Source organism: Gracilinanus agilis, chromosome 2 (assembly GCF_016433145.1).
Source record: "Gracilinanus agilis isolate LMUSP501 chromosome 2, AgileGrace, whole genome shotgun sequence".
NCBI classification, from domain to species: Eukaryota; Metazoa; Chordata; class Mammalia; order Didelphimorphia; family Didelphidae; genus Gracilinanus; species Gracilinanus agilis.
In genome coordinates this window covers 25,095,094-25,116,961 of record NC_058131.1, presented here as the reverse complement: position 1 = coordinate 25,116,961, position 21,868 = coordinate 25,095,094, and the positions used below count along the sequence as shown (strand labels likewise).

Genomic DNA, 21,868 nt, shown 5'->3' with positions numbered 1-21,868 from the left:
GAGAGAGAGAGAGAGAGAGAGAGAGAGAGAGAGAGAGAGAGAGAGAGAGAGAGAGAGAGAAGGGTGATTCTAAAGTTTGTTGATCTAGGTAAGCAGATGTTCCATCAATATAAATGAGAAAGTATGGAAGAAGATGGGTTTGAAAGAAAAAAATCTAATGAGATTTATTTGGGAATAGGTCAAGTCTGAAATGCTTATGGAACTTATACTTTCAAATTATCTACCTCAGTTGGTGAGGTAGATAACTCCTAGCTGAAAAGAGGTCCTGGCAAGGTATGGATATATAGAATTAGGTATACAATTCCATAGAAAAGTTAAAAGGTAATAGGAGAAAAAGAAGTAACTAAGGATTAATCAAGATCAGTCCCTGTACCTCATAAATTTATTAATCCAACTTCTCAACTCAAAGGCACCCCGACCTCATAGACCACACAAAAGAACTATGACACACAGAGAATCATGGATTCAAAACTGGGATGGAGCTTTTCTAGTTTATTGTTCTCCCTTCTAATCTTGGTTACATTAGTTTTGTTTGTACAAAGATTTTTTAAATTTAATATGATCAAAGTTATTCATGTTATATTTTATAATACTCTCTATTTCTTGTTTGATCATGAATTTTTCCCTTCTCCAAAGATTTTCCAGGTAAACTATTTCCCTAATTTAATTATGAGTATCACTTTTCATATCTAAATCCTATCTCCATTTTGATCTTATCTTGGTATAGGGTGTGAGATATTGGTCTATACCCAGCTTCTGCCATGCTGTTTTCTGATGTGCCCAGCAGTTTTTCTTAAAATAATGAATTCTTTTTTATTTTTTTTAAACCCTTACCTTCCGTCTTGGAGTCAGTACTGTGTATTGGCTCCAGGGCAGAAGAGTGGTAAGGGTAGGTAATGGGGGTCAAGTGACTTGCCCAGGGTCACACAGCTGGGAAGTGGCTGAGGCCAGATTTGAACCTAGGACCTCCCATCTCTGGGCCTGGCTCTCCATCCACTGAGCTACCCAGCTGCCCCCTAAAATAATGAATTCTTATTGAATCTTTGGGTTTATCAAACTATGGTCATTATGATCACTATGGCCATTTACCCTTGTATTTTGTAGATGCAATCTACTCCATTGAGTTATCATTCTTTTTCTTAGCCAATACCAGATTGTTCTTGATGATTACTGCTTTATGATACAGTTTGAGACCTGGTACTGCTAGGCTATCTTCCTTCACATTTTTTATTATTTCCCTTGATATTCTTAAATTTTTGTTCTTCCAGATGAAATTAGTTGTATTTTTCTGGTTCTATAAAATAATTATTTTGTAGTTTGATTGGTATGGCACTGAATAAATTAATTAATTTAGTTGGAATTGTAATTTTTATTATATTAGCTTGTGCTACACCCATGAGCAACTAATGTTTTTCCGGTTGTTTAGATCTAACTTTATTTGTGTGAAAAATATTTTGTAATTCTGTTCATATAATTTTTGTTTTCCTTGGCATGTAGATTCACAGGAATTTTATATTGTTTAGAGTGGTTCTGAATAGAATTTCTCTTTCTAACTCTTGTGGCTGGAATTTGTTACTAATGTATAGAAATGCTGTTGTGGATATATTTTGTATCCTGCAACTTTTCTAAAGTTATTAATAATTTCAACTAGTTTTTTAGTTGATTCTCTAAGTATAATTTTATCATCTGCAAAGAGTGATAGCTTAGTTTCCTCATTGGCTACTTTAATTCTTTGAATTTCTTTTTCAGTAATTGATTCTCTTTGGACTCTAAAAAGAGCATTGAATGTGAAAGCAAGAGGATGGATTAGGGAGAGAAAGACTATCCATTTTGAAATCTTTATCTTTCATATGAAAATGGGGCTCTCCCAAAGGGATGGTGCCTTGCTCAGAGTATAAGGCAGGGATAAAGAATCCTCTGTCATTAGACCCTTGCTCCCAAGAACTCTCTGTCTCTTGTGCTACCTCTCTTTACTGCTATGTTTTTTGAGTGGTTTGTAACCTTAACTCCTTTACGTTGCATTCTGACTCTATGAGAACTGTTTTGTTGCCATGTTCACATAATTTAGACATTAATTAATAACTCATCAAGTCATTTGGAAGAGTTTTGGAAGCCACAAAGCATTGCAGAAACAGGGTTTGTTCTTTTCTCTAGTTATTATTGTATAGAGTTTTATCATTGTGTCATTGCATTTTGGGATTTTTCCTCCTTTTATCAACACAAAGAATAGGAAGTGAAATCACTCATAGACAATATATTCTGGTCAAAGCAATGTAATTTGTACAATTAGGCAAAGTTATTATGCAAATGAAAAATTATTGCTTCTAAGAAGTCAATGTGAGGCACTGAGAAGTTATTGTGAACAAAATAAAAGTTTGAAGCCGACTTCAAGAGAATTCAGCCATGCTAATGCAAGGCAATAAACATTTGAAGATTCTGAAATGAGAGCAAATGTAAAATCATTAAAATTTCCTCCTTGAAGATAGGAATTTAAAAGGAGACTTTAGAGATGTCAGCCTGGGCTATCACATTATAGATTTATGAAAATGATTCTTCCCTGGGGGGAAGATGTCAGTTGTTCTTACCTCCTTATACCATCATCCCTAATTTGAAGTGAGGGGGGCATTGGATCTTATGTCTTCAATGAATGTTTCTTTGATCTGTCAGTACATAATGTGTGAAAACTGGCAGGCCATTGGTTGATATATCTCAACCAATTTAGGGTCTGCTTTGACTTCTAAGAACAAAACATTAATTGAATTTGTATGAGTTTCCCCCTCTCTATTCTATCCTTAGGAGCTCATCACCATTTATAAATACACAGGCATACAAATAAAGGATAAGAGTAGAAGGTAGAACAAGATTAAACTGCTTTGAGGTTAACGTGGGGTTTTAACCTTTAAGGGATCCTAAAGACCCTTTTTTAAGTCACAAAGAGAAAACTGAAGAGGTACATGGTAAGTGTAAGCAAAATGTGACAGTGAACCAGTGAGGAAGTCCAAAGTTGAATAAATATACAAGATGTCAACTTGGAATTTTATGAAATTAATAAAATATGGGCTGGTTATATGACAAAAGGGAAGGCTGATAGGTGGAGATCAAGAATGACCTAATGGTTCATTGCCAGTGCAGTGGAGAGAAAACTCACAAGGAAGTTCTAGTATATTGGGTAGATTCTTCGTATGTGTCTAGGAGAATATGGACAAATGTACAATGGAATGGGCAGACATAGAGAGTTTGAAATCTGGGTTTTATGAGGGAACTCACAAAATGTTAGAATCACAGATCCAATCAAATATTTCAGTGAGGTGAGTTCCTGGAATGAGAATGGAAGGTACACTCAAAGACCATTAAGTCTAACTTGTTTTATATATGTAGCAAGTGAGGCACAGGGAATATAAGAGTTGAGTTATTAATAATCATTATATACATATATATGTATATATATTAAAACCCTTATCTTCAATATCAGAATCAATACTGTATATTGGTTCTAAGGCAGAAGAGCAGTAAGGGCTAGGCAATGGGGCTTAAGTGACTTGCTGGGGTCACACACCTGGAAACATTCTGAAGTCATATTTGAACCTAGGACCTCCTGTCTCTAGGCATGGCTCTCAATCCAGGGAGCCACCAGCTGCCCCCCTCCATATTATATTCTTTATATACAGAGATAACAGGTTCCATAGCAGAATATGAGATGATTCTGAGTAGCAAAAATGGGCTTTTGCTGTTATTTTCAAAGCTTTGCCTGTGTGTCCATGGACAAATCATTTACCTTTTATTTGATGTTGCCAAATAACTAAGATTGTACATTTTAGTCACTAGTGATCAGCATAGTCAGTTTTCTTTCACCAGGAGTTCCCTAAAGCAAAGAAGCCTCCAGTGTAGACACTATCTCCATCACTGACTCTCAAAATGAACAAAAAACAAAAGGAAGAATAAGTGCTTAGTATTTACTCATTGAGGATCATGTAAATGAAGGAATATTTTTATTAGATCAATCAAAATTTTCTCACACTCCATACTATAATATATTAGTGCTATTGATGTAATTTTGATCACATGGGACAACTAAGTGGCACAGCGATTAAAGTGTCAGGGCTGGAATCAGGAAAGACATCTTCCTGTGTTCAAATTGTGCCTTAGACAGTTTTCAGCTGTGTTGAGCCTGAGCCGGTCACTTAACTTTATTTGCCTCAGTTTCCTCATCTGTAAAATAAGCTGGACAAGGGAATGACAAACCCAGTAGCTTTGTTAAGAAAACCTGAAAGGGGTCATAAAAAGTCAAACATGACTGAAATGATTAAACAACACAAAAGATCACCTGAGTTTTTAAAAAAATAAAAACAGTTTTATGTGTTATAGCAATGCTATCTCATTTTATGTCCACTAAAATCTCTAGAATTACTTTGATATTTTGCTTTCTTTTCTTGTCTCAATTCAATTTGATTCACAAATATTTATTTAATGTCTTTTAAATGCAAGGCAATGGGCCATCTGTGTTCTCAGAGAGCTGCCATTCTGCTTTACTTCTGAAATTGCTTAGTGTTTCCTTATTTATGCTGGGGCGTATGTGTGTTGTTGTTGTCATTTTGACTCAAGTGCAAGATTTGGTATTTCCCCTTATTTACTTATTTCCTTTTTTACTTCTGCACATGGCATAAGCCTGCTGAGATAATTTTAGAATCCAGTTTCATATTCCAATATTTTTGCTATTTCTCCTATCTCTATATTTGTTTATTTAATGGGAATGTCACCTATGCCTTCATTTAATTTATTGTTTAAAAAACAGAAGAGATCAAGAAAAGGGGCAGTACTATGTCTTCCTCAATTAGATATTTCTTTTGGGGTTTCATATCACTCTTTTGGGCCCAGTCAATCTACTATTTCTAAACCCACTCAAGTAGTCTGTGATCTATCTATCTATTCTGCCACCAACTCTTCCTAGTACCATCTTATCTACAAGGTCATGAGGAATGTACTTAAATGCTTTGCCAAATCATATTCTTCATCAAGTGAGCTAATAACATTTTTATCAATGGAAAAGGCATGAGTTTCTCCTGACTTCTCATTTAAATTGAGGATAATTTAAATTGTCTTTATTGTCATTTTCTAAAGGTTCGCAAACCATTTCTTAATACTATGCTCTAGAAATTGTTATATTCAAGCTCTGAGAGTTGGTTTGTCTCACCTTGATTGTCAGGGGAAGACAGCTGGAGACCTCAGAATGTTCACAGAGGTGGTTAGGAGAGGGTAAAGTCAGTTGGCCTTAGGATATAAATAGCCCTTACAGTGATCTGGGAGGTCTTTGGTTCTGGAGGTCTTTGGTCTTGGAGTTTGGACCTTGGAGCTTGGATCTTTGATCTTTGAACATTGCTCTGAATCTCCCTAGATATTTAGGCATTTGAATCATCATTAGCTATTAGGTATCTGGGCCCGGGAGGTGAAGGGAGGAAGGGAGGTATAAGAAGAAGCAGATGGATTTCCTGAGGGATTATTAATCATAGCAATAGTGACAGGGTCTCCTATCCCCAATCCGTTCATGATTATTCCTTTCCCTATTTAACATCTATAGATGAAGTTTATTTAAGTACCTTCCTGAGTGGTCATTGAATCACGACCCTTGGGGAGGGAGCAATGCAGTCAGATGAAAACCTTATCCAAGGCTAGTAAATCCCAATAATATTAATTAATCCATCCCCAGATGGGACCTGAAAGAGTTACCCATCCATAAACCTATGAGGGTCCTACCCAGGCACTGTAATATTTAGAAAGGGACTTATACCATCAAACTAAGGTGACTGAATGAGTGTTCCCAGCCACCAGCTACCTAGGGGAATACAAAGGGCACTGCTTCCCTAACCAATATCCCTAGGAGCATAACAGTATCAAGGACAATTTATTTATTTATTATAACAAACTTCACCATGGTATGTGTGTCTCTGTCTCTTCAGTGGAGCTGCTCCGTGACCTGGAATGCCTACACTTCCCTCCTATCCATTTTCCAGTGATCAGATTCACCTCTCCACCGTCCTTATACGTTTTCTCTATCTCTTTCATCCTACATGATTCTCCTCTTACTGTGGACTCCTACAGCATTTGACACTTCAGTGATTCTCCTTCCAATTTCAGTATTTTGTCTCTGAAGCCACCATTGTCTATCCTACCATGTTTATTGCTTTAGGATTATCTTGAACAATTCCTTTCTTGGCATTTTGTCTCCACCATTAAATTGTGAGTACCTTGAGAGAAGGGACTATATTTCACATGTCTTTGTATGCTTAATATACTACCTGGCAGCAAAGTATGCAGTTGACAATTGTTTATTCACTGACTTTCCCTTCATCTCTCATATTAAATGGGCTACCAAGCCACCTTACTAACCCTCAAAAAGCCATTTCTCTGTTTCTGTCTCTACCTTTGTCTCCTTTTGTCTGTCTGTCTCTCTGTCTGTCTTCTTCCTCTTTTTAATCTTTTATTAGACCTTGTTGTCACCAACCACCTTGCTGAGTTTCTAGAAAGATATTCCTGCCCAATATATGCATTCTCTGCCCAATTCATGTGATGTATCTCTGTCTTAATGTATCTCATGCATAGATCATGGCATATCTCTCTTTTGCTCAAGAATCTTTGCTGTCTCTTTTGTGGATCAAGAAAATTCAAAGAATTCCTTGGTTCTCTTTTCCTTCTGGCACCTCCTATGAACTGCTGAGTGCATGGCAGGTCCTGAAAAACTTTCTGTTTGATTCACCTTTTTTCTCTACATCAACTCCTTTGAGATCCAAAGGAGTGTTGCCTGCCTCCTCCTATTGCTCTTTCTGTGCCTGATATCCCATCAGTTCATATTCTTTAACTAATTCATATCTGTTTTTTCACGGTTCATTGAGAGTTGCCTACAATCCTCTCTACTCCTTCTGAGTGACTTTCTTTGTATTTATTTTGCTTCGTCTCATTCCTCTGAATATTGTTTACTCCAGCATCTTCTTTGCCCTTTCTTAATTTTACACTTCATTGCTGTTTTCTGACTGTGGCATCCATGCTCTTTGTTTGACATCCTTCTTATTTCCACTATCTGCCTATTTGGAAATAAATTTGCCTTGGTGGGTGATCAGGGAAATGATTATCTTGCTATTCTTTTGCAGAAGGCTATATGGGAGTGCTTTTCATTTGAATTCCTATTGGAGACCCGAGCATCCTGGAACTGCCATTCTTTCTTCTTTCTGCCCACAGTTTCAGTCATGATTATCTTCACATAGGAGCTTAAAAGGAGGCATTTAGTGGGCCTAGGATTTCCCTCCTTAGTCATTCAATCCTAAAAACTTGTCTTCAAAGCATGATGGGGGGAATTTTCCTCTTTGCCAAGGAATTGATGTTGCTGGTTCTGGGAGGAAAAGAATGGAGCTGAGGGAACCTTTCATCCCCTGCCTTCCCAGCTCAGTGTGTCTGGAAATCACAAAAAAATCATAGATAGATAGATAGATAAATGGATAGATGGATAGATGGATAGTTAGATAGAGAGATAGAGAGAGAGAAAGATAGATAGATAGATAGATGATAGATAGATAGATAGATAGATAGATAGATAGATAGATAGATAGATAGATAGATAGATGATATATAGATAGATATTGGTTTGGAAAAGACAGTGGGCATAATTTCACTATTATTTTAAGCTTCTGCCAGGTTCTCCATTGCAACATGCAGTTTTAATCAAGGTAGAACATTTTCATTTTGGCCTGATTTCCTTCACAGAAAGTTTGTACATACACAGAAGGGAACACCAAACCTTTCTTTTTGAAATTTCCCCAAAACAGTACAGAGAATCAGAACTAGAAGGGATTGTAAATTCACAGTCTTAATGTCACATTAGCATATTATTTTCATTTAGTAAACTAAATTTAATTTATTTTTTCCACAGGCTTGTGGTAGTTATTATTATGACAACATATTTTGTTTATTCTGTCATACGGAAGGCAAAGTCTAGAAACTGATGTAGGTCAACTTTCCTGAAAATAACTTATTCTATAAAATAATGATAACTTGCTTATTTTTTCTTGCCAAGAAAAGAATTTAAGGGATGCAGAAATCATGATCTATTTAATATTTGAAAATAAACAGGCACAACTATGTAGTACCATATGAAATATTTTATAGTAATTTTCCTTAAATTATTTGTTAAATTGGATTGTTTGAAACCCCTGGTTTTACAAAAATGAGAACAGAGGACTAGGTATAATGGGAGGCAGATTGTCCTAGATCATACAGCTAATCAGTGACAGAGTATCAATTAGAATTCAGATCTTCCAAATCTTTATCTAATGGTCTTTCTAGTTTATGGTGTTATGCCAAAGACTTATAACTTGACATTTAACTCTAATTTTTAGGGAAGAAAAAAATTCCTGATAGCAAACCTAAGTTTGTTTCTTTCCAACTTCATCCATTGCTCTTAGTCAGTACTTCTTGGGCTAAAAAATAAATAAGTGTAATAGCACTTTCAATACTTGAACATGGATATTTTGTTTATCTAGCATGTTCTCTTGTCCAGACTCTTCATATGTACATATGTTCCTTCACCATCCTAGTCATACTCTTCTGGATTCTTTATACCTCATTGATGCCCTTTTGAAACAAAGATACTCAGAATTTTACAAGATATGCTAGTCAATAAGGGCTAACCCTATTTTCTCTCCATCTCTCTTTAGTGCCACCCCAGATCATGTAATGTTTTATTTGGCTGCCTTATAACATTTATTATTGTTTTAGCCATGCCTCACTCTTTGTGACCCCTTTCTGGAGTTTTCTTGGAAAAGATGAGGAAATTGAAACAAATGAAGTTAAATGACTTGCCCAGGGTCACACAGCTAGTAAGTATATCCACTGTACCACCTAGCTGGCCCCTACCTAACATTGTTCAATTGTTTTGAGTTTGTAGTTCACTAAGACCACCAGATCTTTTTTCAGACAAATAGCTGTCAGATCATCTCTCCCCCATTCTATACTTAATGAAGGTAATATTGTGAACACAAGTGTAAGTGTGCCTTTACCTTTATCCCTGATGAATTCATCTTCTTAGATTTAATCAGTGAACAGTCCTTTTTTAAGTATTCATTATGTAGCTGACACTGTACTTGTAAAACTGGGTGGTAGAAAAGACTGGGCTTGGAAGAAGAAAGACCAGAGTTCAAATGTTGCCTCAACTAATTACTAACTTTTCGACCATAGACAAATTACTTAAACTCTTAAACCCTCAGTTTTGTTTTGGTTTGTTTTTGTATCTGTAAAATGAAGTGATTGGACTCAGTGGACTCTAAGGTGCTTTACAGTTCTAAATGTATATTCCTAGGAAAGAAAAATGAATTCTCTGCTCTTGAAAAGCTTACATCTAATGACGGAGATAGCATGTAAATAACTAGATATATCGAAGATATGTGTAGAGTAGATGCAAGATTATCCAAAAGGGGAAGGCATTAGCAGCTGAGGAGAATAGAAAAGGCCTCTTACAAAAACTGGGGCTAAGGACAACTAAGTGGCTTAGTAGGTAGAGAGTCAGGTGTGGAATCAAAAGTTCCAGGGTTCAAGTCTAGCCTCAGATACTTCCTAGATGTAAGACCCTGAGCAAGTCACTTAACCCCCATTACCTAGCCCTCATTGCTCTTATGCTTTGGAACTGAAACATGTATTGATTCTAAGACAGAAGGTAAGGGTTGAGCTCCATCTTGAAGGAAGAAATTGATTAACAGGCCGGTGTGGTGGTCTGAGCTTTTCAGGTAGTGTGAATAATCATGGGGATGGCTAATGATGCATCATGTGTGAAGAATAGTAAATAGTCCAGTGTAGATGAATTGTGTACATTCATGGAAGGAGACTAAAATGTAATACAATTTGAAGTTAGGAAATCCCAAATGAGCTGTTTAGACCTTTTGGGGATTCTGACTCTGTTACCCAATGTGTCATTTATCCTTCCCAGGTTTGTGTCATTGGCAAATTGGAAAAGCAGACCAGCAGAGCTTTTATTTATATGCTTTGTTTTTTTTATCTTATATTATCTATATATTTTAGCATAGGCCACATCCAAATCCTTTCCACCAGAGATGTCCTGAGTCATAAGCATTTAACCATTGACATACACTTCAAATCAGATCATCCATGCAATTGTGAATCGATTAATTGCACTGTTCTTTACTCCACATCTCTTTATCTTGTCCATAAGAATAATATGACATACTTTGCCTGGTGCTAAAAAACTGATAAATTTTCTCTTTACCATTCTTCTGACATTCCAGCTTGATAGGGGGAGTAGAGATTGGATATGTGGTTTCTTTGGGATGAGGACCCCCTAGAAAACAAGCTCCTTCTACCAGTCTACCTTCTTCACAAATTACAATCTTATAATTCCTCGAGCCCTGAGAGGTTAAGCCAAACCATGGACAAATGCTCACAGTCACAAATCATGTGTGTGTATGTCAGTAGCATGACTTTAACTCAAGCCTTCCTGGATTGAAGACTATTCCACTGCTCACTATGTTATGCTTCTTCAAAACGTGGGTTAATAGCCTACTTAGATGCTCTGCCCAAAAGGAGAGAAAATAAAGTGTGCCTAATATATCCCATTCTCAATGAAGCCAAAGTAACTATTGGGAATCATTTTTCCATGATCTATACCTGTGGAAAACATCTTTTGGATTTGGTGAGTAAAAAAGCATTTATTAAGTTCTGAATATGTGCCAAGTATTGTGCTAAGTAGCAGGGATTCAAATCATTGTTAAAAGAGAGATAGCATCTGTTCTCAAGAAGTATTCATCAATTGTTGGAGATAATGCATTAAAAGGAGTTAAATTTTGGGGCAGATGAAGAGGCCACAGAAACCTATTGGACCTGTGATATGGCTGTTTGCAATGCCCAGGTCCTTTAGTTTGTCTCAGCATGTAAATTAGTAGTACCCATGTTTCTGAAGAGTAGAGAATACAGACCAATAGGAAGGCTCAGAAGAACTTAGGATGAATTTGCTAGGAAAGTAAGGCCTTGTGGTTATCCATCTCAGTGTCAGAAATATTAACCAAGAAATATTATCAATCTAAATGCTAATATCTGTTAGAGAGGGTAGAATATGACAGGAGGTGAAGTGAGTGTGGTCCCAATTTTGACAGATCTTGCTACCCTTGGTGGTATCTGAGTGACATGAATGGGGAAGTGAGGAAAAGGAAGGTAAGAAGGGAAGGGGTCCATGGTGGTGAACATATCTGACTGTTGCTTGCTTGGGCACTAGAATGACCCATTAAGTAATCCATCCTATAACTTTTCACTGGAATTGAATTCAACACCACTGGTCTATCATTTTCAGACTTTCATCTTCCCCTGTCCCCACTTTTTCTTTTCCTTTGGAAAATGAGGATGGCCTTTGCCCTCTTTCAGTCTTGAGATATCTTTCTCATTTTCCATAAGCTTTCAGATACTATTTGACAAAGGCTCAGCAATCAATACTGCCATTTTCCTAATAACTTGGGGATATAATTCATTTGGGCCAACTAACTTGGATAGAACAAGAATATCTGTGTTCTCTCTTTTAGTATATCCTTAAATCTGTTGCCATTTCATTCCATCATCTCCAGTATGAGTATCAATACAAATTAAATTGATGTTTATAGATGGCAGACCAGCTTAGTTACTTGAATTCTCTTCCTACTTAATATTAATATAGTGCTGCATGCACGCTGGCTAGGGCTGACATTTTTATTGGATTGTATTTATTCTCCAGATTTTTTGGGCCAGTGATTTTAGCCCTAGCCTTTAAGTCATGAACTTCTACCTCAATGGACCTCACATAGCAAACTTTTGCCAGGACTGTATTTTTTTGCATAGTACAACATTTTCATTCTCTGTCACAAACTTTGAGAACACAAGGTAATTTCTATTCCACAGGGAAGTATCAAGCCCATCATTTCTGAAACATGCTAAAAATATTAACAATAAATTAATGATGACTAAACTATTGCAAATAAATTGCTTGTCTTTTGGTAGCATGCTATGCCATTATGGCTGGAAATGTTTTGTGTCCTCTATAAAACCAATATTTTCTACAAAATGCTGTATTTTTTAGAGAATTTTGACCCCATGAAATGTTTTGACTATTTTCTTTATGCACTGTTTATCTCAAAAGAAATATGCCCCTAAAATACCTCATATTATAATAGTCCTTTAGAAATTTATTGAGTAAAAGCATTTTGTGTACCACCACTTTATTGATATCCAGAATCTTCACAGTCCCTTGTACAAATCATTAGCATTCTTTTCCAAATGTTTCATGATGCTGTATATCTGTTCTTTTCCATGTAGTGAATTGTCAGACAAGGCTTCTAGGTAAAGTAAAACATTAGCTGAATTTGCTAGCTACGTGACTATAATCGCAGATATCTACTTTTACTTTGTTTTGCTTTAGTCCTGGGAGGATTTTTTTTCTTTGTAAAAGGTACAATTTTTAAAGTAATGGAGACAAAATCAAAATAAATCATTTCTATGCTGTAGAACCATTAGATTTTCTCTGCTGCTGTGGTTAGAGTTTGTTCCTGGAAATCAAAGTTCAAGAAAATTATAAGGTTAAATGATGGAGTAGACCTAAATGAATTGGGTCTCCAGGATGACTTAGCCAGGGCCTTCAAGTAAGACAGAGATTATTATGAGAAGAGTAGAAAACATATGTTTGCTGTCTCTGCAGATGAATAAAACAGGAATTAAAAAATTATACTTGTAAGTAAATTAATGTGGACCTTAAGGATTAAATTATTGGCTCTAATGATCATTGGACACTTGATAGAATTGTATTTTTCTTCCATAGGCATATTCATATATCTGTATATATGAATTTTTATTTATTTATTCATATGGATTTTTTTCCACAGGCATATTTATAAATATATGAATTTCTATTTGTTTATATAATATTAATATTTATTTTATCTTATATTTATATTATTTAAAATTTTACATATATGTAAGTGTGGATCTATATATATGCATATTTAATAAAGACTAATCAAATTTTTGTTTGAATCAAACATATATTATAACTTCATGTTTTTACTCAAATTTGAATTTTGTCATGACTGTTGTATGCAGTTATGTGAACAATCATTTACAAAATATGGTTAGGACCAATATTTTTCTTATATGCCTTGCTTCTTTTGATCATCTCTAGTCCATTCTCTGTATATATGGTTTGTATGTGGTCGTTTGCCTGTTATCTCTGCCATTAAGATATGAGCTCCCTGAGGAAAGGGATTGCCTTTAGTTTTTTCTTAGACCCCTAGTTTCCTTCTGCTTGGCACTTTTTGGCACATAGTAGGTGCCTGATAAAGGCTAGTCAATGCCAGAATACATTCTGGTTTTTGTTTGTTTCTCTTTTAAACCTAGGTGACATCCTTTGTATGTGATCTGGGATATGAGGAAGGAAGAACTTTTCCTACTATCTCTGGTTGTCTCAGCATATTTTGGAACATGGCCTCTCCTTTAGCCAAGTGGATAGAGTACTGGGCCAGGTAGACAGGAAAACCTGAATTTTTGTGACCCTGCAGAAGTTATTTAATCTCTTTACCAGTTTCCTCAACTATTTAAATGGAATAAAATTGCTCCTATCACTAAGGATTTTTGTAAGGATTAAATGAGAGAAGATTTGTAAAACTCAAAGTCCGACACATCATAGGCACTTCATGAATGGCTGTTTCCCTATTTCCTATTAATAGGGGTACAGGCAAAGTGTTAGTGAAGCTTTCCTAGGCCACCTCCTATCACTCACAGTGACTCCTAAATCCAAAGACATCATCACTTCCACCTCCTTTGTCTAACACATTCAGTATAAAACCATGTCTGATTGGTTATTTTCCTATGAAATCCATCAAATCTCTCTTCCATCTATGCTATATGGAATATTAGATCAAAGGACTTGGAATCAAGAGAAATATATATCCTTGAGAGCAGCTACTGTCTTATGTTTTCTATCTGTATACTCAGCCCTTAGAACAATGTTTTACACAGTGTTAACTACTATGTTTTTGCTTATTATTTGTGTATTCATTCACTCTTTTTTTCCTTTTGTTTTCTACTACTTACTTTAATAAGGATTTCAAAGAACCATGGTCCCATCCTGTTAGCCATTTCTAGTCCTTTTACTGTTTAGGAATGATCTCTATGAGCTCAGTAAGATGTAGCTAAATCAAATCACTACCTAATGACCAAACTTCTGAAAATAATTCTGCAAAGTTCCTGATTGATCCTTGAACAGTAGCCATGCCTTCATAGATTGCTTTGTCTATCTATGCACACTTTCCATCTGGGGACATGGAAAATTGAAGGTCACTTACTGATACACAGTGAAATACCTACATTGTAGAAGAATGAATCCATATCTGAAAATTAAAGGCAATTTTGTTCCATCTTTTATTTTATTTCTATCATTTATTTTATTTTGCTTGTTTCTTCTTGGATGGTACATAAATTGTTATCAGAATCACCTGAAGAATATATATACATATATATATATGTATATATATTAATTTCCTACTCCATATATCAGAATTGTTCATTATTTCAGGTATTATTGAATTCCTTCAATTTCGCTTGGTGCTTATATAATACAGTCATATCTTGGAAATTATTTAATATTCTTTTCAAAAAGAAAATGAAGGGCTTACATTAGAAGATATTGATTAAATTAGCAAAGCTAAAAGATCCTAATGTTAAGATGCTGATGATCTTTATGTAACTTTTAGTAGTCATGTTGGCTTTGAAAGCTTGTGATAGCATTGCATATGTTGGACATATTATCAAAAATAGTCTTAGAGGAGATGACACTAAAGCCTGTATACACTTTTGCAAGAAGCCACATTGGGCCAGGATAGTTGCCAGTTACTGAGGTTGGAATGCAGAATGCAGGGGTGGCNTTTCTATATTTGTGAACTTGGAAAATATATATTTCTTTTCTCTATCCCATCAAAAGAAAGGATTTTGACAAGAAATCCTGTGTTCCCTTCCAGCTTCAAATTCTGAAGGATAACCCAAAAGATAACAGACTGACCTGGCCTATAAAGATAATGGGATAAAAAGCCAAGCTTCACTAACATCTATTCTTTGACAACAGAAGAAGGTCATTGAAGTGCTTAAGTGCTATGACAATAACCTTAGCAGAGGGAAACAGATTAAATCAATTTGGATAAATAGAATGAAGACAGATTATGGAATGTCTTTTAAACTAAGCAGTTTAAACATGTATTAATGATAGAGTGCTGGGCTTGGAGCCAGGAAGAATCATCTTCCTGGGTTCAAATAAAGCCTCTGACACTTACTAGCAGTGTGATCCTGGGCAAGTAATTTAACCATGTTTGCCTCAGTTTCCTTATCTATAAAATGAACTAGCAAGGGAAATGGTAAATGACTCCAGTATCTTTATCAAGAAAAGCTGAAATTGGGTCACAAAGAATAAGATATGACTTAACAACTTAACAGCAAAAAATAACAGAAAATCATTAAAATATATATACCTGGACATGACAGAGTTATACTGAACAACAAAGTGAGGTTTATAGCTGATTGAATTAAAGTTTCTTGTGTATAAGTGTGTCATGGGTGTGAGGGGGAAAGAGCAGAAACACTAAGCAGCAGGTTTTAATGGTTCAGTTTTAGTTGGTCTGAGGCCTCCATTGATATGCCTCAGGATCTATGCCAGGGGTCTGCAATGTATGGCTCTCGAGCCATATCTGGCTCTTTTGAGGGTCAGATATGGCTCTTTCTGCAGGAGCCATAAAATCCATTTTTTTCAGGTGCTGTTACAGGAGCAGCACTGTGAGCACTGGATGGCTTTCACAAAATTACATTTTTAAAAAATGTGGCGTTTATGGCTCTCACAGCCAAAAAGATTGCCAACCCCTGATCAATGATAAAGATAATGGAGTCGTGTTTTAATAGCAGTTTGTCTGAATGAAAGGACTATGCTCAAAAATTTCCCCTGCCTTTCCTTTTTTTTTAAACCCTTAACTTCTGTGTATTGGCTCATAGGTGGAAGAGTGGTAAGGGTGGGCATTGGGGGTCAAGTGACTTGCCCAGGGTCACACAGCTGGGAAGTGTCTGAGGCCATATTTGAACCTAGGACTCCCATCTCTAGGCCTGACTCTCAATCCACTGAGCTACCCAGCTGCACCCCTTGCATTTCTCTTTTATAAGGCTCCTTCTGTCTCTAATAGAAATGTCTTGAGATGTTTCCTTTGGATTTTCCTTAGTTCTGACATTCTGTGTTTTATGACACTTTCCAGTAGCATGGTGCTCCCTATTCTAAAGTATTTTATTGCTCTGATGTTCTATATTTTAAGGTCCCTCCCACTTGTCTTAAGATCCTTCCCAGCACTGACATTCTGTGTTCTAAGGCCCTTTCCAGGAGCTTTGATGCCCTAGTGTCCCAAATAGCCCTTACATTGCATGATATTATAAATAAGTGGTATCAGAAATGAGCACAGTGGTCCAATATAAGATTAGCTTACCAGAATAAGTTGTCATATAAAAATAGGGGCTATCCAATTTTTTGCGTGTGGAAGAAAAATAATTCCATTCTTTGAGCTTCCTGTTGGTATTCTGGTCACTTAGTTCTGTTAAAACTTCTATGACCTTGTAAGGAAGACGTTCCATTCCTCCCCTAGTTAGTCATAGAAGGACCACATATTTTAGCTAGAATAATTATATATACCAACATCGGTTCTTCCTTTTTTATTTTTATAATCTTTACCTTCAATTTTGGAATCCATAGTGAGTGTTATTTCCAAGACAATAGAGCAGAGCAGTTAGGGCTAGGTAATTGGGGTCAAGTAAGTTGCCCAGAGTCACACAACTAAGAAGGGCTTGAGGCACCTCCCATCTCCTAGCCTGGCTCTCTAACCACTAAGTCATCTAGCTGCCCCCATATCAATTCTAAAACTACTTTTGTGGGGAGGAAGGAGAAAGAAGAGAAGGAGAAAAACTCTGTATTTCCAAGTATTATTTCATTCCTTTAAGAGAGAATCTCTCTTCATCTTTGTGCTTTTTATCTCTGGATTGTCCCCTTCATTTCCTGAGCTCAATGCTGGATTGATCCCTGAGCCATTCTTGATGTTTCCTGTATGCCTTCTCCCATCTGTTTTGATCCAATTTTCAAACTACTTTGATCTTCTCAAATTGATTAAACAGTTATTCTCACCTTGTTTACACTTTTAGTTGGTTTATTGATTGATTCCCTCCAGGTATCTGCACCATATGTGAGTCATTGGGGTAGGTATCTGCCCTCACATTACATTTTTCTTCCCCTTTCCCTACCAAATTGAGGATAGATTTCCAAAGGAAATAAAAAAAGATTTAAAAATTCACTTATTCACCAAACAAAAATATTTGCCCTAAGATGCCTTTAAATTATGTGCTATCCCTACTGTAAAACTTCAGATACACAGTTCTGACATAGCAGAGAAACAGGACAGAGGGGAAGTATAATTAAAACTTCACTATTTATAGGAGCATTGATAATTGAAGACAAAATTTCAAAGTGAAGATAAAGCATGTCTGAAATTATAATGCAATTCAATTGGGAAAAATTATTTCATTTCATGTAGCTTCTCAGGGATATGTCTGTTGTGTGGAACAATGAATGTATGCGGTTCACTCATGGCTATATTCTTAACTACTTTCTGGTAAAATAATTCTCAGATTTTTTTAAATAAAAAATTCATTTGATCATGCTGGATTTGAAGTTTGAAGACCTGGGTGTGAATAGGGGCTCCATCATTTGTTAGCTGTTTAACCAGAGGCACAACTCCTTTTCTGTTTGAAACTAATAAAGGGAGACTTAGTCATTTTGAAATTCTGAGCAACAAGCCTAAATCCCAATGTCAGCTATATCAGTCAAGTAAGATGATGGGAAGATGCTTGAGATTATGTGGCAAGAAAACTGTCTCTGGAGGCAGATGCCCTTGGGCAAGTCACTTAACCCCTGTGGGCATCATTTTCTTCCTTTGTAAAATGAGGAGTTTGGATTAAAATCACTTTTAACTTCCCCCCCATTCCTATGAGCCCTTGTTTCTTTATGTGCTATGTCACAGTTAAACAATACAAATGTGAGCTATTATTGGGTTGTCATCAATGAAAAATCTGTTAAGAGCTAAAGAGATCTACTTTCACTTACTTTCTCTATTCCTTGTTCATTTTTTACCTAGGACAGCTGTACTGGCTCATCTTTTCTGACATTTTTAAAAATATTTATAACAACTGGTTTCCGCCAAAGTTATAAACATTACAGCAATGGCAATATCGCCTATAATAGAAGAATGTTATTGAGCAAACTCCACATAATATTCAGTTTTTCACTAAACCTTATTTTTACTGAAGAATGCCATCATATTTCCACTGACCTTTGAAGAGATATTCATTCTTTGGTATTCTTTCTTTGATGACAGTAAATATAATTTATCTAAGATGAGAGCACTGGGTTCTTGAAAGGCAGTAGAATTAGAAGATGATGCAGATGCATTTTTGAGTCTGGGCTCTTACCAACTTGAGTGACCTTGGGAAGAGAAATTAACCTCACTTTGTTTGGTTTCTCAGCTATAAAATATATAATAACATTTACAATATTTATTCTACATGGTCGCTTTGTAGAAAGCACTCTCTTAACTTCAAAATGATGTGGATGGAGAAAAATGATTATTACCATAAATTATCCAAGGGTGATGAGATTTTTCAACTGATTCCTAAATTTAAAAAGCTTTTTTTAATGGGGGTACTTCCTGTATATGCATTTCTTTGAAGTAATACTAAGACTGAAACTTCCTTATTATCAAGATAACATGTTATCTTAGTCATCATAGTAACTAACATGATACCTTATGCACAACAGACAAATGTTTATTAAATGTGTCATGAATACATGAAAGAGAGACCATGAAAGTTATTGCAGTATCATGTGTAACCTAGATTACATACACAAAAAACTGAAGAAGAAAGTCATACAAGTGAATCATTGTTAGAGAAAGGTAAGAGGATAAGAGAAAATTTTAAGGAAGCTGCAATTGTGATTTGGAAGAATAAAAGAAAGTGATAATTTGAAATAAGATGAACAAAAAGAATGAGGCACTTAAGAAAGATCATTAGTTATTTCTGTCCACGGGATGAAAAGAAAGAAGCTCATGCTAGAGCAGAGAGTTTGTGCTAGAAACTAACTAGAAAAGAACTTTGATATATTTTTCAGAAGAATACATTTTGGAGGATCATGAAACATAGTTATTATGACATTGCTCAAGTATCACAATAACTCAGTTCTTCATCATTGTTATTATAGATGAGAGTTATGAACCAGTTTAAAGTTTGTAAAATACAAAATATTTCATTTAACCCTTACAAAAGCCTTGTGAGGTGCATGCAATTATTATTTCCATTTTACACATAAAGAAACTGAGGCAGAAAGATATTAAGTGACTTGTACAAGGTCAAATATCTATGGAGTTTGTACAGCTAGATATAAATTCAGATCTTCTTGACTCTTAGATGAGTCCTATAATAATATTAAAAATGATCCTTTTTCATTACACTCAACCACAATGTGTAATTTTCTTATTTAGGCTAAAGTTTAGCTAAAATAACAGGATGATTCTTTCATCCAACACCAATTTCACTTTATATCTTTCTCAATATAACATCTTAGGTTAATAACAAATTTTTAAATGAATACCTTCATTAATCCTTTTTTATTCATCCATTAAATTGAACAACATTTTTGTTCAAATACTTTTTTTGTCTCCAATCTATTGTTAATCCCTCAGAGGTTATCTGAGGAATTTTATTCTATTCTTTGAACTCTAGTACCCTAAAGAGGGTAACCAGTTTCATCTAAAAATGATCACATGAGAAACAATTAAAGAAATCAATGATGTTTGAGCTGGTGATAAGTTTAGGAAGACATCAGAACTATATCTTCAACTATTGATATGCCTTCTGGGAAAGATGCTATAGATTTATAGTCCAAACTGATATGGAAAAGTATAAAAATTTCCTAAAGATTTTGAGTTAAAATAAAATAACTTTTTTAACAGGTCAAGACCTCTCCAAAAGGAATAGGCTGCTTAGTGAAATACTAAGATTTCCACCACTGGAAATGTGCAACACTGTGGATCATCTACTCTCAGAGATATTGCAGAGAACAGTCCTTTATTGAATGGGTGTCATATAGTCAGCAACCCAAAAAAGTATAATGCTTCTATCAAAAAAAGATTATGTCTTTTCCATCTCTGTATCTCTTTCAGCCCCCAGATATGTCTTCTGCACAGCTGGCCTTCAATACTTTTCAAATGAAGGTAATACACTATGGTATAAGAAAAAATAAGTCATTTCAGGAGTCATTGGTTCCAGAAGAGTGCCATTTCCCTTCATTGAGCCTTGGATAAGTCCATTTACTTCTGAGTCTATTTTTTTTTGTCTATAAAATTAAAGGGTTATATTAGATGATTTCTAGTGTTTCTTCTAGCCATGTAACATTTGCCTAATTAATAATAATTATCATGATAATATCAATAGTTCAAACCAGTGTAGAATTTTGCAAAGCATTTCACCAACTTCTCACTTATTTTAATAATAATCTTGTGTGGAAGATGTATCTCCAATAAGTGTAATGATCCACCTCCTAAAAGGCCAGGTTCCCCTTCATCAAAAGCATTCATTCAAGGTGAAGATTGATATGATGATTGCTTTGTTGGATTGATTGAAATAGTAATTATTTTCCTTTATGGATTATACTAGATGGTTGCTGAGATCTCTCTGAACTTTTCAAATGAGTGATATTTTCTTATTTGAAGGATCAATGCTCTCATCATCATTAAAGTACTTCCTCCTGTGATATTGGAAATTTAGGGGTCCTTGATCTCATTGTGAGGTCCCTGATCTAAACTTCCTGTGGACATTTAGGGCTCTTTCAAACTACATTTCCCAAGAGCCAACTGGCTTCCTCTCTTTCGTAATCATGTGGGCAGGAAGTGCAATCATATAGAGAAATGTATAAAGACTGAGGACTGGATTAGTACTTCCTCTTTGCTGATTGTGGAGCAGGAGCCAGGATGGGAGGAGGAGGTAATGGCAGGTCCTTTTAAACTAACTCTTAACAGGCACATGGCTTCATTTTCCTAACTGCCATCAAGCAACCCTTTAAAACCCTAATATTTTTAAATCTATCCTTTTATATCAATTTTATTTCTTATACTCCTCTGATACAGATGACAATTCTTTGTGTTTTCTTATCCTTTATTTTTATTTCTCTTCTGTTGTTTTTATTAAAAAGGGGGAAAAAACTATTCTGAAATCTCTTGACAAAAAAGGCAATCAAGATCTGGCACTCAGAATAGATACCAGGGTACAAAATCAAAAATGTCTGAATCCAACACTGTTACCTCCCAACTTCACAGCAGTCAGGCAAGGGGACCTTTTGAGTGCACTGGGGAAACTATACAACTTAGAAACCCTATAAATATTATTAAAATCTAAGATTGTTTTTGCCTTTTTACTAAGGGTTTTTTAATATATCAAAAGGCCTGCTTTGGTGACATGCTAGTCCCACCAGTAGATAAACACTCACAACCAATCCATCCCCAGTCTGTAACATGGTTAAGTTGACCAACCAACTCAAACTTTTTCCCAGCCAACCTCCCCCCCAAAAAAACTTATGTGCGCTTCATTCAATGTGTGCTTCTTAAAATTACAGCCACCAGGTGGTTCCTGCTGCCTTATATACAGATGGGAAAGAATGTGTTCAAGGAACTCAACCATAAGCTGAAAGATGGTCAGCCATCAAAGCTGGCTTTTTTTGCTCCAATTCCTTCTA

At 35.6% G+C, this 21,868-nt stretch overlaps 1 protein-coding gene across 1 annotated transcript in view; it reads left to right on the top strand.

The window, feature by feature from the left end:
- Window positions 1-21,868, top strand: part of CTNNA2 (catenin alpha 2) — a 1,353,633-nt gene that overhangs the window by 220,420 nt on the left and 1,111,345 nt on the right. The gene's annotated exons all lie outside the window — the stretch shown is intronic.